General features: G+C 41.4%; 1 pseudogene; it reads right to left on the minus strand.

Annotated features, from left to right (window-relative positions):
* Nucleotides 1-6363: 6363 nt before the first annotated feature.
* Nucleotides 6364-17743, minus strand: part of LOC129492628 (heparan sulfate glucosamine 3-O-sulfotransferase 4-like) — a 50974-nt pseudogene continuing 39594 nt past the window's right edge.

Raw genomic sequence — 17743 nt, forward strand, 5'->3', positions numbered from 1 at the left:
CCCAAGGTTCATGGGATAGATAATCTGACATCTTTGCAAGGGGAGGCTTCTCTCAGCAGACACCATGTGATATGTGGCACTGGAAGGAAATGGTAAAGTGGAAGAAGCTAAATACGGAGATAACCAGTCCCTGAAAGGATTCATCCAGGAAACTTGCTAGGGAGCACTTCCTGGGGCCAGGTGGTTAATAAGAGAAATCTCTATCGTTCTGGGTTTCAGTTTGAATGCAGATCTCTATTTTCTCCTGGAAGAGAACCAGGGAATGGGTTTGTGATGTCTGAGACTGGCCAGATTGAGAAGTATGAACCCCAAAGAGCTCCATATCTCACAGTCAATCCTTATGCCCCACAATTATTACAACAGGGAGTCGTGAGTTCACTCAGAGCCAGAAAGAAGCTGTGATGAAGATCTTTCTGATCTCCAAACATGAAAGACTGTTGTAGTTCTAGTCTGTTCACAGCCTCATGGACGACTCCCCATGTTATTGTTGTCTGCAACTAAAACTCAATATCAATTCTCCTGCCTATTTCAAAATAATTCTTTTCCATGTGATCCAGAATGATTAGACAGGATCACAGCTATTCAAACTGACCTTTCTTGGGCTTAGAAAAATACCCTTTCAAATCATGTTGACTACTATTATTAGGGAAGGCTGTACTGTCACTTCCTTCTCCCATTATTCTGAGCCAGCCACCTCGTGGTTTTACTTCAGTCATTACCTTGCTTTGGAAGTTTGGAAAAGTCTCTTGCAAACCCAAGTCCTTACAGTCCCCATCTTTAAAATATGGTCGTAAGACCTGATTATCCCTGAGCTAGAGGACAAGTCTAACTTATATTTTAATTTAATTAAAGCTGTGTATTGTGCACGTGTGTTTTAATTTGAACTATTACTGATTTTAGCACATTTTCAGAAAAGATGAATTTCTAGTAGTTTGGTGTTTCCTTCTTGATGTATTTGTCAACAAGTAGCTGACACCTAAGGATGTCATCAAAGACATCCCTTGACCTTGGACCAAGGGCAATACCAAGGAAACCATAGGTGGTAGAAGGAGCCTGGAAGGATTTATGTTCTCTATTAATGGCTTGGCTGTGGTCACTTAAAAAAAAGATAGCATCTTCCCTTCTGGGCAAATATTTTTCTTGTTAATCACATTCTTTATGCATCTCCCCCCCCCAAATATTTGTCTTCTTAATTACCCAATCTTATAATTGTTATCTTTTCTTTTGTTAGTGTCTACCACTTTGTTCTTTGTAAGAATTGTCTTATAATTTGGGATGAGACTAAATGCTGCTGAGTGTGATCTTTATTGCAACAAGTACTTGGTGGTCTTCCCTTCCCCCTAGTTGGTTATCCTCCATATTACCTCCCCCTACCCTGCTTCATTTCGTGTGCACTCTGTATGTCCCTCCTCATTTAGCCTAAATCCATGTCCATCTTCCCCACTGGGCTGGGAGTACCAAGTGTCAAGTGTCAAGGTGAGTCAGCTTTGCTCTTCCCTATATCTCCTCCTGTTGCCACTTGGTCACTCTACAGATGTGTGTGTGTGAATTAAAGACTGAATAAAACATGAGGGCTTCTAGAGCAGCATTGTTTTCCACAGCAGCATTGCTTTCCCATAGCCCAGGGACACTAGAGATTCTTGCTTATCTTCCATTCATGGACGTGTATTTTCTTAGCCTTGATTTCCTGCCTTGATGACAGAAAATGTACTATTATTACCTCGTCATGTAAGACATTTCACAATTTGAGAAAGTGGTTCCATGTATCTCTTATGTCTGAAAATGACAAGTCTACATTCTTTTGAGAAACTGGGAAATGCATGAACTCATCTCTTTCCACGCTAATTTGTTACAGGAAGAACCTGAGGAGATCCTCCAATCCCAACTTATTTCTGGAAAACCACGAGAGCTACTCCCACGGATGTGCCCTGCTTCCCAACCATCTTTGTCTTCCATGTAAACTTTTAGGATTCAGAGCTTCAAGCACTGAATATATAGCCTGAAAGCTCAAAAACATCGCCCTCACCTTCATTTCAAGAGAATATATTTGGCTCTGTATGAATTAATCTCAAAGCCTTGTTATATCTGAAAGAACCTTGGGTATGTAGCAAGGGAAAGGCCACAGTGAGGAGAACCCATCTATGAATTAGGTGGAGAAGAGACTCTGTCTTTGGGTGGGGGAGAAGGTTTTGCATTTGAGTGTCTGAAATTCAGCCCATTAGTGCCATTTATAGGGAGCTCTTCTTCTGGCCTTGGCTTTAAGCAAATCAATGGTGTTTCACTTTCTCTTTGCACTCTCATCATTGTTTGGTCTGAGTAAAACAGCGCTTTCATCTGAACATACTCCCTGGAATGCTATAAAGGCATGTTGTTCTGGAAGGGGTTTTGGGAACCATTTTTTCTCCTCCTCTTCTTCCTTCTTAATCGTCTTCACAATTATCTTCTTCACCATCATCATCACCATGGTCATCTTTATCACCATCAGTCCTGCAGTATGATCGCCATCACCATCATTATCATTATCTTTATCACCATCAGCTCTGCATCATTATCATCATCATTGCATCACCATCATCATCTTATCACCATTACCTCCACAGATCATATCATCATCATCATCATCACCATCACCATCATGACCATAATCATCACCATCAGCTCTGCATCATCATGTCATCACCATCATTATCACCATCATCATCACTACTATCATCATCTTTATCACCATCAGCTCTGCATCATCATCATCATCATCCTTATCACCATTAGCTTCACAGATCATCATCACCATCACTACCATCACCATCACCACCATCACCATCACCACCATCATCACCATCAGCTCTGCATCATCATCACCATCATCATCATCGTCATCACCATCATCATCCTGTCACTCTGCAGTATCATCACCATCACCATCATCATCTTTGTTACCATCAGCTCTGCATCATCATCATCATCATCACTATTATTGTGTCAATGAAGTACTTTATTCTTTTCAAATACTTTCCCATCTATTAACTCATTTTGATCATCAGAAAAACTCTGGGTGGTAGGCCAGCAGGAATTAAGCATACTTATGTTACAGATATGAAAACTAACATTCATACTGATAAATCTAGTTGTCCAAGACACAGACAGAGGCAAGGATAAAACCCAGTGACCTCTTTGCTGACCATAGTGAGGCAATGGAGAAGTTTTCTTTGTTAAATAAAAAGGTGGGTGAATGAGAGGGGAAAAGATTTGGGGTCTTAAAGAAGTGAGGCTTAGAATGGACTCCTAGTGCTAAGGGATTGAGCAGGCCACATTCTCCTGAACTTAAAATTTGATCTGAGGGGCTCCTAAAGTTTGCAGGGAATCCCAAAGAAGGGTCACATATTTACTATTCTAAAGTCGTGCTTTTCATACACAGTCTAAAAGATAAATGGGCTGCTGGATGCTTTTGATTATTATTGTTGTGTTTTGAGCTGGTAGGTCTAAGTCGCAATGTCAAGGCTTTCACACCTTTCAGGTACAGAATGATATTGGCAGAAAGAGATGAATACGGGAGCAATGACAGCTGCACTATTTGGGAGGATGAATTCTCCTTTTCCCATCTCTGAACCACACGCAGCAGCCTTCCCAGAGCCATGAATCATCCATTTGAGGGAAAGGAGGGGGATAGCAAATTAAACATAATTTATGCTTTGCTAATTGAAATCAAATACAAAATTCAATCTCCTGTGAGTTGCAATGCTCACGTTTAAATAGGGTGGAAGTATTATTAACCTGACTCTATTTCAGCAAGTTGACTTAGCTTTTCTGGATAGAAAATAATTCCTTCATCAAGTCTCCACATTCCAGAAAGGGACATGGCTAAGTGGCTCACTCCCAGAGTGAGAAGGATCCAGCTAGAGTAGACACTGAAGAAAACGGGCCTTAAACATGTCAAATTTGCATTTCTCTTCAGAACCACGAGTTTTCAACTATAACACCAAAAACTATTAAATATAAAAATCCGCTAGATCCTAAGGCTTAGCCCTCTGCCCTCTTTCTGCAGGGAATTTTAACCTCCTGTTGTATGCAAGGATGTATAAATAATTTAAGGGGGCTTCTCCACTTTTATTTCCCAGGTGAAGTGGCTTATTCACCATTGGCTAACCACATCACAAAATGAATTTGCTTGTCATATTTTGGGGACATATTTATGTGAGGACACATGTTTTGGAGGCAAGTCTTGATGTTCTGGGTTTTTAAAGACACATAGACAACCAGCGAGATGGAAAATGGAGAGTAGGCGTGAATGAGGGTCCAAATGAATATGTGCCTGCCCAGAATGGAGGTGATGAGAGCAAGCTAGATTAATAGGTCATTTATTTCTTTAAAGCATTGCTACAACCAGATTCTCCTTTGACTGTCTAAGTTATAAGGCTAACAACCCTCTTGCCATTGAACTCCAAAAGAGCACATGTTTCTGCAGGGAAGCCATAACATTGTGGAGGTCACCTCTGTTGGAAATAATTCCCAGAAAAGCAAAAGCATAACAGGAGGTAGGAGGGAGGGAGTGGAGGCAAAGAAATATACAGACAAGCCTTTTCCTCCAGTTGCTCTCAGTTCCAGCTTCCCTAAGAATATTTTTGAAAGGATGAATTCCTGAGCCACACCTTAAAGTTTCTGACTCATTAACAGGTCTGAAAGAGAGCTCAGGAAGCTGTAAGCTTGAACAGGCTCCATGGCTGACTCTGATGGGTAGGGAGGGCTGAAACTCACTCACTCCTTGCTCTGCTTATGAAACCAAACCCCACATGAGTCCCACAGTTTGTCCTTCTAAATATGCATGCATTTTCTTCCTTCAAATGTATATGCATGCATTTTGATCTGTTTCTTCTTTTACATTGATAGTGCAGGTATATCTATTGCTTTCAGCTCAATAACTGCTTTACTATCTGGAAAAATTATTTGTAAGGTTGCTTTTGAATCTGGCTTATCAGTGCATTCCTTGTTGGAAATGGTTAAGATAGGAGAAAGCTGCACTCCTTTTAGGACCCACTTGCTTTCTACTATTGCAAGATTCACTGTGCCCTGCAGACAGAACCTTCTGGAGATTCTTGACACTGGGACTTTCTGGTCATCTCAGAGAGACGATGTTCCCGGCATTCCAGGGGACGGGGGAAGATGGAGATGATCAACACAAATACACCATCGAAACCCATTAATCAGGTTGCATTAAGCTTTATAACAACACGGTCTTCATTTAGCGGGAGAAATGACAGTTTAATAACAGCTGAACAGATTTAACTCCCCCCATTCATACAAATTTCCAGTTTTACTAGAACAATTCCTGGTTTTGGAGATCTGTGAACAAGTGCTTTATGTCAAATGATGCATTTTAATTGATGGGAAGGGACACTTCATTCAGCAGCCCTTGATGGGGGTGTCTGCAGACAGCCCTTGCTCACCCCAAACCCCCATAAACTGGATCTGATGAATGGAGTCAGCTTTCTCGCCACTACCTCACTCTCTGCCATCTCTAAATAGAGAAATAAAGCCCCAGGAGGTGGTGGTGGGGCAAACTGGAAGAATGCTGACTGCTCCTCTCCCCATTACATGGCTAAGGATTATTCCTAATAACAGACTTGTCAACTCTCTGGTCTTTGCCCTTGTGGGGACCCTAGGGGACAGAGTCCACCTCAAAAACATGCCTCAGAACCACAGTGCTTGGGAGAGATGGTCTTCAGGTAAGGTAACCTCCCACCAAGAGGACAGGATTTCTTCTTTTACCCCCAGATATAGCCACTCATCTCTGCCAACCTCAGAGCTCTGACCTCAGTTACAATTACTCTACTCTTTGAGCAGCCCTGTGGGCCTGATCGGAACACAAGGGCATATGCTAAGCTTCTCCACAACCCAGGATACTCATGAAGAGTGAAACCCAACCCCATTTAGAGGGCTCTTGGAAAGAAGGCTTCGAGGGGTGTCAGCTTTCATTTTCCTTGTGTGTGTGGGGGGGCGGGGCGGGGGTGTTTTCTTTTTTGGTGAGGAACCTGCATGCCTCTGCCTTCATGATGTGGGGAGGGAGGAAGTCAGGGGTTGTGGGATGAGGCCTTTAAAGAGAAGACTAGAAACACCTTAGAGGGAGGACCTTGCTCCCCAGGAGTCCTGGAGCACTCAGCCACAAAGTGAATTCTGGAGAGAAGCCCAAGCAGAGGTTTAGACAGCAGGTGCCCATGACAGATACAGAGCTAGAACCCTGGCTTCCCAAGCTAAAGTGAGAACCCCCATAAAGCAGACCATTTCTGTCACTCACATATACATTAATAGCACTGTCTCTGACATTGACAGCTATTTATCTTCTGTCTTCAGGCCATATTAACTAGCAGAAGACAAGAATGAACAGTGGGTTCTGGTGGCCATCTGGTCAACCAGATGCTGCTGCCCAGCTGGGCCTGGTTCCTCCATGGGGATGCCGTGGGATCCACCTGTTTGCCTAAGCTAACAGCACTGGAGGCAATCCTGGCTGCATGAAGGAGGAGGAGATCTACTTGGCACTCCAGCAAGTGAAGCTGCAGAAGCTGGGGTATTCAAGGACTCAGGCGAGGAGCCTCCTTAGCTATTGACTAGCCTTCCGCTGCCTCTCTAGCCTCATTTATCACCCTCTTCCTGTTCCCACTGAAAATCTTGACCAGTCATTTGGTAAAACATCATGTTGAAGGGTTTGTAGAATTTCCTCAGTCTGTGGATGACGTCTGGGTCAATGCGAGGATGAGTCCGACCTTTGCTCTTGCCTAAGCACCTCGGGGCACTGCTGTCTTCCGGCTTCTTTAGGCAAGGGAACCCCTTGGTTTTGTTGAAATAGAAATGCTTCTCAGTCACAACACGTTTGAGGCCTAGAAAATCCTGTACTTTGGCCATTTCCCCAGCGGGGTCCACAATGAGTCACTCACCACTGACAAAGAGGATCTGGGAGAGGGGGAAATACTGGAGCCAGTTTTCCAGGTGCAGCGCATAGATCCCTATTCGAATGGCACTCCAGGATGCATCGATCAGCCCAAGGGTCCGGTTTTTGAAGGCCAGCACCTCAAAGGTGGGGATCTCGGGTTTCTTTGACAGTGTCTGCGTGTAGTCAGAGATGGCCCTGGTCACGGGGTTTCTCACCACCACTATCAGTTTGATGTCCTTGGCCATGGAGTGAATGCGCTTGGGAGCCTCATTTGTCACAAAGTAACTTGGAGTCTTCTCCATGGTTATTTGCCCATCCAAAGTCTTGGGCATCACATTTCTAGGAGAGGGAGGAAAAAGGAAGACAATGGTTATTCCTGTCCAGAAATATCTTAACTTCTTTGCACAAAATGTGTGATATAAACAACCTAGTTTGGAACCACCAAATAAAATTGATAATCACTTGGAAGTTCTTCTTACCTGTATCTCCCGACTATAGTCTTACCTTGGCTACGTATTATCAGAAAAGGCAACATAAGGCATATACATTCTCTCCCTTATATATCCCTAGGTTTAAATGGCTATTCTACCTCTTACCAGTTATGTTTAACCTAGATACACCCTTGATTTCTCTACCTATTAGTTGTATAATCCCTGAAATGGAGATAATGATAGCACTGACTTCACACAGTAGTATAAGGATTCAGGGAGATAATGCTCAAAAAGCATTGAGCAATGAAGCTGGCATGTGTAAGAGCTCAATAAATTAAAGAAATTATTATTGTTGTAGTAGTTTTTAGGAAATCTTTGAGCTCAACAAGACCTCAAAGTTTATCTAGTCCGGGATTGGCAAACTACCTCCTGCCTCCTATTTTCAGCTAACTCACAGATAAGAATGATTTGTTATCACTGAATTGTTGTTGAAAAATAAACCAAAATGATAATAATAATAATATTTTGTGATGCATGAAAATTATATAGAATTCAAATTTCAGTGTTTATAAATAAACTTCCATTGGAACACAGCCACACTCATTCATTTACATATTCATCTAGGCTGCTTTTACAGTAAAACAGCAGAGCTGAGGAGTTAAGACAGAGGCCATATGGCCCAAAGCCTGATGTATTTACTCCTTGTTCCTTTAAGAAAGAGTCTGCTGATCCCTGACTTGGTCCAAAGGTATTATTGTGCAAATGAGAAAACTGAAGCCCACGGACAGGGAATAAACATGGAAATCAGACAGGCTTTGTGACCTCAGCAAACTGAATTACATCTTTGAGACTTATCCTCATTTGTAAAATCCTAAAACCTACCTCAAATCCCAGCACTTTGGGAGGCTGAGGAAGGCAGATCACAAGGTCAGGAGTTCAAGACTAGCCTGGCCAATATGGTGAAACCCCATCATTACTAAAAATACAAAAATTAGCCAGGCATGGTGGCGCACGCCTGCAGTCCCAGCTACTTGGGAGGCTGAGGCAGGAAAATCACTTGAACCCGGGAGGCAGAGGTTGCAGTGAGCTGAGATTATGCCACTGCACTCCAGTCTGGGTGACAGAGTGAGACTCCATCTAAAAAAAAAAAAAAAAAAAAGAAAGAAAATTCAGTTGAGAGGAAAATGACATAAAGATGAAAGATCTAGCATAGATCTGGCTCAATACATGGGATTTTATTCTTTCTTTGCTCCCAAAATTGCCCAGCAAGCCACTGACAGATCCCATACCAGGGTCAGTATCTCTTGGTTCGTTTGTTAAGGCTGCTCCTCCACTCCCATTCCTCCATCCAAGTTTGCCTCCCGAGTAGCCTTATCTTATTTGGGAGCTCCAAGATATTAATATTAAAGGGGTTTGATGCCATTTTCCCCTAATCTCAATGTGGCAGGCTTACCAATGATAAAATTAAGCTTAGAATGCCATTATACAGTCAATTTGCTATAGGCATATGTAGACCAAAGTTAATTGACGATAAACCTGTTCAATACCTGTCAGTACAGCAGGCCATCTGCCACCATGTGCTCCATTAAATCTATTCACTTCCGAGCATTGCACCAAAGTGGTACATTTAGGATTACACAAGACCTCTTTGTTATGATGACATGCTTTTAAATGTCTTAGCTAATAAAACTTAATACAGATGAAGATCCCCTAGCTTCTCCTACCATATTAAATTTATTTACTATCTCATGTGTGGAGAAAGAATGACTTTTCTTTTATCTCTAATTCACATGCTCTGTCAATAATTAATTGCAACTGGGTTTTGAGCTTTCTCAGGAAGCACTTTTACGAGGCAAGAGGAATTTGCTTCGTAGAGAAATTCACAAAGAGCTGGATGTTGTTAGAGTGTAATTGTTGGGCAGTGTGGTGTTTTCAGATCAAAGCAATAGCCCTGGCCATAGACAACCATGCTCATCTTGGAGTGACACATTCTCCAAAGTAGTTTGAATGCCTTTGTGTGTTTTTGTTTGGTTCTCAACAGATCAATTTGTCTAATTTGGAGAAACAGGGCTAAGGAATGCAGCCCCTGGGAATCATATTTGCCTGAATTAAGAGTTCCGATTACCCATGCTACCTTGATGAAGCTACTTAACCCATTTTGAGCCTTAATGTTTCATCAAAGAAAACAGGATTAATAAAAGGCCATGCCTCATAGGATTTTAATGAAGATTAAATGTCATAATGCAGGTAAATCACTTAGGATCGTGCCAGTTCAATGTCAGAATTTTTTTAACTTAAGCCAGCTGGCCAAAATCAGGATAATTCTTACAGTTATTCTTACAGAAGGGCAAGGAAAAAAAAATACTTCCTTTGACCAAATGGAAAAGGCTGAAAAACATGGGATCTAAGGAACTGATCTAGAAAAAAGTATACTCTAATTCATGCCAATATCATCAATTGCACTTCCAGGTCTGGAGGCTGGTGTCCAACAAGGGAGCGACCATTAGCTCAGCCTGAGTATAGGAAATATACTGACCATCTTATTTTTATTTCAAGTGGAGAAATATATTCCCTTGTTTTATTATGCAACTCATATCACATTATAAAAATATTAGATAAATCTTGATGTAAAAACACATGACCTGAAAATAACTATTTTTACATGGCCTTTTCCAGATTTTAGTTCCTCTGATATATTTTTGTGTGTTTATTTTGTTGCATTTTCTTTAGCGTAGGAGCAGCTGCTCAAATTTTCTTTTCATCCATTCTTCACCTTTCCCTTCTTTGACCTCAATGCTTCTCTTTGCATTGAGCCCCATTCAAATTCATCTCCTTTACTTCAGCTGATTGACAATCTGTCAAGATCTTTCTGGATCTTGAGTCTTTTATCTGAAGCATCTGGGACAAAATGGTACCCAACGTATAAGCTGGTAGATTTAGCAGAGTAGATGTGTGCCTAACTTACTGCTTGTTGCAAAAGGAAATAAGAGAAGGCATTGCAGAGGGCTTTGGAGATGGTAGAGGGGAGCAGAGGAGTCTAAATAGCTTTGACCATCATGCTACCCATGAGTATGAAAAGTATATACTTTAGGAGAGTTTTTGCATTTGGGGCACACATGGGGAGACTATCTCATTGAGCCACAATTCAACCAATGTGGCATGAGTCATCCAGTTATTTTGTCAGTAAGAAGATATCCAGTAGTTGCTCGAAATCTATAAAGGACAAAGCTCCCTTTCCTCAAACTGATTCTGAATCAGTTATAGTCATTCATTCATTCTCTCATTCATTCCATAAATGATCACTTATGGGTAATGTAACAGTAAACAAAACCAATGCAGTCCCTTCCTCCATGAAGCTATCAGTCTAAGTCCTGCAGCTGATATATAAAGAGCTCTTTATAGCATCGTATAATGAACTATTTAAATCAACAGAGCAGGCATCATTATTACTCCAGTTTTACAGAGAAGGAAACAGGACCAGAAGCTAAAGATTTGTTCCAAGGTCTCACTAAGTATATATTTTGTTTCTAAGTTGAGTGGCTGAGCAAGAGTAATTCAGCATCAGGATCGGTGCCTCATACCAGGTCCTGGCAAATAACAGGTTCTCAATGCCTATCTGTTGAGTGAATAGATAGGAGAATGACAAGCCATTCATCTCCACTCATAAGTGTGGGCCAGTCCTAATGCTAGGTTTTTGTTGTGATAGGTTTTGAATGCCCTAATCTTCCTTTTCCCCACCTTCATCTCACCAGGGCTCTCACCTGGGCCTCGGATACAGTAACTCCTTCCAAACCATGCTGGTCTTCCTCTTCCTGTAAGATTAGAGGAGGCATCTCTCCTGTGGATAGGACCAAACCCCCTGCTAATCTGGGCTTTGGATCTTATTCCCTTCCAAACCTTCAGGCACTTTTGCTCTCAATTTCTCTTCTCTCTTCTAGGTTTTAAGTAATTTCTGCATCTGACACTTCAATATACTCATGTTCTCACATTTTGGTGTTCTTGAGGAACAGAAAGAAGACCAGTAATGCTGAAGGGGAGTGAGCAAAGGTAAGAAAGTCAGAAAATAGGGCCAGGGAGACAGACAGGGAATAGACCACGGAGGGCCTTATGGGCCATGGAAAAGGTACTGGAATTGTTTTCCTCATGTGATGAGAAGCCACTGAAGAATATCTCACAGAAGAATGTGATACAATTTACACTTAATTTTATTTTTCTGGTAACTTTGCTGAGAAAAGATAGGAGTGTGGCAGAGACAGAAGGAAAGTAACCTGCTAAGAGACAGTTTTAGGAGAGAAAGAGAGAAATGGTGGGGGCCTGGGTGTAGGTGAAGAGGGCAGCACAGAAAGAAGTGCTCAGAATAGGAATAGATTTTAAAATAAGGCCAGCAGTCCTTAATGATGGGTGGGATGTATGTGCAAGAGAAAGAGAAGCATCACAGATGACACCAACATTGTTGGCCTGTGCCAGTGGCTACACGGTAGCATGGTTTACTGATGTGGACACTACTGGGAACAGGGCAGGTTTTAGGGGAAGATACCAAGTCTAATTTCAGACTTGTAATATGAGATATGTCCTACATACCCAGGTGGGGGGATTGAGTAATCATGTTGATACAGGAGGCTGAAATTCAAGGGAGATCCAGATGAGAAGTGGACATCTAAATCATGTGCTCAAGTTCCACCTGCCAGGGAGTAGGGAGAAGAATGTCTGCCCTCTTTACCTTTATTAGAAGAACACATGACTGTCCTTTGCCTATTCTGGGAGTTCTCTCAAAACTGAAAGGTGTTCAGATGCTAGGTGTGCAAAAATCTTGTGTTTTATTTCATTACAAAGATGTTCATGAACTTCTTCTAATTCCCAGAGTCCTTGTTAACTGTCTGCGTTACAGAGCTTAGAATAATGTCATAATATGATTTGTTCCCATGTCTTTCATGGCTAGTCTCAGTTCCTTGGGGCTGTAGGCAAAGTTTTAATCACTTTTGCATCCCCAGTGCCAAACATAGTGTCTGACACGTACTACCTGCCCCATTACTATTTGTGGTTATTGGATGAAAAACAAATGACATTCCAATGAATACATGGTCCCTGGAAGTCAGGAGAATTGGGGCAGTTTGCAAGACATGGCTCATCTAAGTAGGTGTTCCATGCATGGGGTTCAGCGTTTCTGAGTTTCCTCCCATCCCTGTCTGAAAGACCATGCACTTCAGCATGAACCATATGGTGAGAAAACACTGCATCTGGGCTTGGCACAGCTCGTTAACAGTATCTTGGGCGCTCAGAGCAGCCGTGACATTAGCGTCAACACACAGTCCTGAAGCGAGAATCATTCAGCAAGATCACACATCTGCTCTCACAGCCCCAAATGTTTATGAGACACTTTCCAACTCACTCATCCTGTCCCCACTGCACTCTCCTGGTCCTGGTGCTTTGCTAAGAACAGCCCAGTTTCTCTTTTTAAAGAGTTAGGGTCTCACTCTGTTGCCCAGGCTGGAATGCAGTGGTGCGATGATGGTTCATCGCAACCTTGAATTCCTGGAGTGCAGCCACTTTTGAATGCAGGTCAGCCTCTGGGGTCCTCATAGAAGCAATAACAATAGTTAACATGCAGCCTAGACTGAGCACAGCCATTCACTGAGTGCTCACTCCATGCTATGTTCTGAGGCTGAGGGTTCAAATTCTGAAGTGAGACTGACATCTCCAAGCATTTTCAGACATTGGACTCACCAGCCCAGTAGTTAAGATCAGAGACTCTAGGATCTAGACTTACCAAGTTCACGTCCACTGATTAACTGTGTGATCCTTGGCAAATTACTTAAGTAATATGGGTCTATTTCATTATTTGAAAACCAGGCATCATACTAATAATACCCCTTCTCACGGGGAGTTTGAGAGGATGAAATGACTTAATATCTTGAAGAGTGACTCTCATATAGTAAGTTCTCAGTGCAGTAGCTATTAATTTTTTAAACAACTCTTTAAATAAGGTTTTACTGTAATCCCCACTTTAGGGATCAGGAAACTGAGATCCATTGAGTTGATTAATTTACCCAAAGCCACAAGAGGTGGAGTCAGAATTCAATCCCAAGTCTGTCTGACACCATAGCCCAAGCTCTTGGCTACTGCCTGACAATGCTTAACCAAACTGCAAAACCTCAGCAAGGTTACATGACTGGCCCAAGGTCACTTGTAGGTGACAAAGTTGGATCTTAAAAGGAGACACATTATGTGTTCTGCAAAGCTGAGCTATCCCTGACTTGCCACTGGGAGTTACAGAAACCCAGACCAGAATCCCTAGAAATTCTTGCCAGATCAAGCTACATCATCCAATTTGTGATATCTCTCTCCAGGGCCTCCTCAATTGAAGCAAATGGATACCATCATGAATGTCGAGGGAGAAAGCAATCACCTGGATTAGATATAAAGTGCCCATTCTCTCTGGAAGGGTCAGGAGTGGAGCTTGACTTTGGCTTGCCTGAATTAGAGGTGTGTGGGCATCTTATATTTTCCCAAATGTGTTATCCAGTGGAACAAATGGTGCATAAATTAGCAATATTTTCTGAGCCCTGCTGATGAACCCAAGAGGATGGTGGTTAGAGCAAGGGCATGGGGTGAAGCAGGGCCAGTTCCCCTGCACAGAAGAAAGAAACTCACTTAAAATTCAATGGAGTACCTGCTTACTTGCCAAGCACTGAGCAAGGCAATTTCTTTTTTTTTTTTTTTTAGCATTTCATTATTTATTAAGTACTTGAATAATTGTATTTCATTTTTTAAAGCAAATACAAACTATATTTTTGTATGTTTTTTTTTATTTTTTTTATTATACTTTAGGTTTTAGGGTACATGTGCACAATGTGCAGGTTTGTTACATATGTATCCATGTGCCATGTTGATTTCCTGCACCCATTAACTCGTCATTTAGCATTAGGTATATCTCCTAATGCTGTCCCTCCCCCCTCCCCCCTCCCCCCATCCCACAACAGACCCCAGAGTGTGATGTTCCCCTTCCTGTGTCCATGAGTTCTCATTGTTCAATTCCCACCTATGAGTGAGAACATGCGGTGTTTGGTTTTTTGTCCTTGCGATAGTTTACTGAGAATGATGTTTTCCAGTTTCATCCATGTCCCTACAAAGGACAAGAACTCATCATTTTTTATGGCTGCATAGTATTCCATGGTATATATGTGCCACATTTTCTTAATCCAGTCTATCGTTGTTGGACATTTGGGTTGGTTCCAAGTCTTTGCTATTGTGAATAGTGCCGCAATAAACATACGTGCGCATGTGTCTTTATAGCAACGTGATTTATAGTCCTTTGGGTATATACCCAGTAATGGGATGGCTGGGTCAAATGGTATTTCTAGTTCTAGATCCCTGAGGAATTGCCACACTGACTTCCACAATGGTTGAACTAGTTTACAGTCCCACCAACAATGTAAAAGTGTTCATATTTCTCCACATCCTCTCCAGCACCTGTTGTTTCCTGCTTTTTCAATGATGGCCATTCTAACTGGTGTGAGATGGTATCTCACTGTGGTTTTGATTTGCATTTCTCTGATGGCCAGTGATGATGAGCATTTCTTCGTGTGTCTTTTGGCTGCATAAATGTCTTCTTTTGAGAAGTGTCTGTTCATGTCCTTTGCCCACTTTTTGATGGGGTTGTTTGTTTTTTTCTTGTAAATTTGTTTGAGTTCATTGTAGATTCTGGATATTAGCCCTTTGTCAGATGAGTAGGTTGCAAAAATTTTCCCCCATTCTGTAGGTTGCCTGTTCACTCTGACGGTAGTTTCTTTTGCTGTGCAGAAGCTCTTTAGTTTAATTAGATCCCATTTGTCAATTTTGGCTTTTGTTGCCACTGCTTTTGGTGTTTTAGACATGAAGTCCTTGCCCACGCCTATGTCCTGAATGGTATTGCCTAGGTTTTCTTGTAGGATTTTAATGGTATTGGGTCTAACATTTAAGTCTTTAATCCATCTTGAATTAATTTTTGTATAAGGTGTAAGGAAGGGATCCAGTTTCAGCTTTCTACATATGGCTAGCCAGTTTTCCCAGCACCATTTATTAAATAGGGAATCCTTTCCCCATTTCTTGTTTTTGTCAGGTTTGTCAAAGATCAGATAGTTGTAGATATGCGGCATCATTTCTGAGGGCTCTGTTCTGTTCCATTGATCTATGTCTCTGTTGTGGTACCAGTACCATGCTGTTTTGGTTACTGTAGCCTTGTAGTATAGTTTAAAGTCAGGTAGCGTGATGCCTCCAGCTTTGTTCTTTTGGCTTAGGATTGACTTGGCGATGCAGGCTCTTTTTTGGTTCGATATGAACTTGCAAGTAGTTTTTTCCAATTCTTTGAGAAAGTCATTGGTAGCTTGATGGGGATGGCATTGATTCTATAAATTACCTTGGGCAGTATGGCCATTTTCACAATATTGATTCTTCCAACCCATGAGCATGGAATGTTCTTCCATTTGTTTGTATCCTCTTTTATTTCATTGAGCAGTGGTTTGTAGTTCTCCTTGAAGAGGTCCTTCACCTCCCTTGTAAGTTGGATTCCTAGGTATTTTATTCTCTTTGAAGAAATTGTGAATGGGAGTTCACTCATGATTTGGCTGTCTGTTTTTCTGTGATTGGTGTACAAGAATGCTTGTGATTTTTGTACATTGATTTTGTATCCTGAGACTTTGCTGAAGTTGCTAATCAGCTTAAGGAGATTTTGGGCTGAGACAATGGAGTTTTCTAGATATACAATCATGTCATCTGCAAAGAGGGACAATTTGACTTCCTCTTTTCCTAATAGAATACCCTTTATTTCCTTCTCCTGCCTGATTGCTCTGGCCAGAACTTCCAGCACTATGTTGAATAGGAGAGAGGGGGCATCCCTGTCTTGTGCCAGTTTTCAGAGGGAATGCTTTCAGTTTTTGCCCATTCAGTATGATATTGGCTGTGGGTTTGTCATAGATAGCTCTTATTATTTTGAGATATGTCCCATCAATACCTAATTTATTGAGAGTTTTTAGCATGAAGGGTTGTTGAATTTTGTCAAAGGCCTTTTCTGCATCTATTGAGATAATCATGTGGTTTTTGTCTTTGGTTCTGTTTATATGCTGGATTACATTTATTGATTTGCGTATGTTGAACCAGCCTTGCATCCCAGGGATGAAGCCCACTTGATTATGGTGTATAAGCTTTTTGATGTGCTGCTGGATTCGGTTTGCCAGTATTTTATTGAGGATTTTTGCATCAAGGTTCATCAAGGATATTTGTCTGAAATTCTCTTTTTTGGTTATGTCTCTGCCAGGCTTTGGTATCAGGATGATGCTGGCTTCGTAAAATGTGTTAGGGAGGATTCCCTCTTTTTCTATTGATTGGAATAGTTTCAGAAGGACTGGTACCAGTTCCTCCTTTTACCTCTGGTAGAATTCGGCTGTGAATCCATCAGGTCCTGGACTCTTTTTGGTTGGTAATCTATTGATTATTGCCACAATTTCAGAACCTGTTATTGGTCTATTCAGAGATTCAACTTCTTCCTGATTTAGTCTTGGGAGGGTGTATTTGTCGAGGAATTTATCCATTTCTTCTAGATTTTCTAGTTTATTTGCGTAGAGGTGTTTGTAGTATTCTCTGATGGTAGATTGTATTTCTGTGGGATCGGTGCTGATATCCCCTTTTTCATTTTTTATTGCATCTATTTGATTCTTCTCTCTTTTCTTCTTTATTAGTCTTGCTAGCGGTCTATCAATTTTGTTGATCTTTTCAAAAAACCAGCTCCTGGATTCATTAATTTTTTGAAGGGTTTTTTGTTTCTCTATTTCCTTCAGTTCTGCTCTGATTTTATTTATTTCTAGCCTTCTGCTAGCTTTTGAATGTGTTTGCTCTTGCTTTTCTAGTTCTTTTAATTGTGATGTTAGGGTGTCAATTTTGGATCTTTCCTGCTTTCTCTTGTGGGCATTTAGTGCTATAAATTTCCCTCTACACACTGCTTTGAACGTGTCCCAGAGATTCTGATATGTTGTGTCTTTGTTCTCGTTGGTTTCAAAGAACATCTTTATTTTTGCCTTCATTTCATTATGTACCCAATAGTCATTCAGGAGCAGGTTGTTCAGTTTCCATGTAGTTGAGTGGTTTTGAGTGAGTTTCTTAATCCTGAGTTCTAGTTTGATTGCACTGTGGTCTGAGAGACAGTTTGTTATAATTTCTGTTCTTTTATATTTGCTGAGGAGAGCTTTACTTCCAACTATGTGGTCAATTTTGGAATAGGTGTGGTGTGGTGCTGAAGAAAATGTATATTCTGTTGATTTGGGGTGGAGAGCTCTGTAGATGTCTATTAGGTCCAGTTTATGTAGAGCTGAGTTCAATTCCTGGATATCCTTGTTAACTTTCTGTCTCGTTGATCTGT

The sequence above is a fragment of the Symphalangus syndactylus genome, chromosome 11 (genome assembly GCF_028878055.3).
Source record: "Symphalangus syndactylus isolate Jambi chromosome 11, NHGRI_mSymSyn1-v2.1_pri, whole genome shotgun sequence".
Classification (NCBI taxonomy): Eukaryota; Metazoa; Chordata; class Mammalia; order Primates; family Hylobatidae; genus Symphalangus; species Symphalangus syndactylus.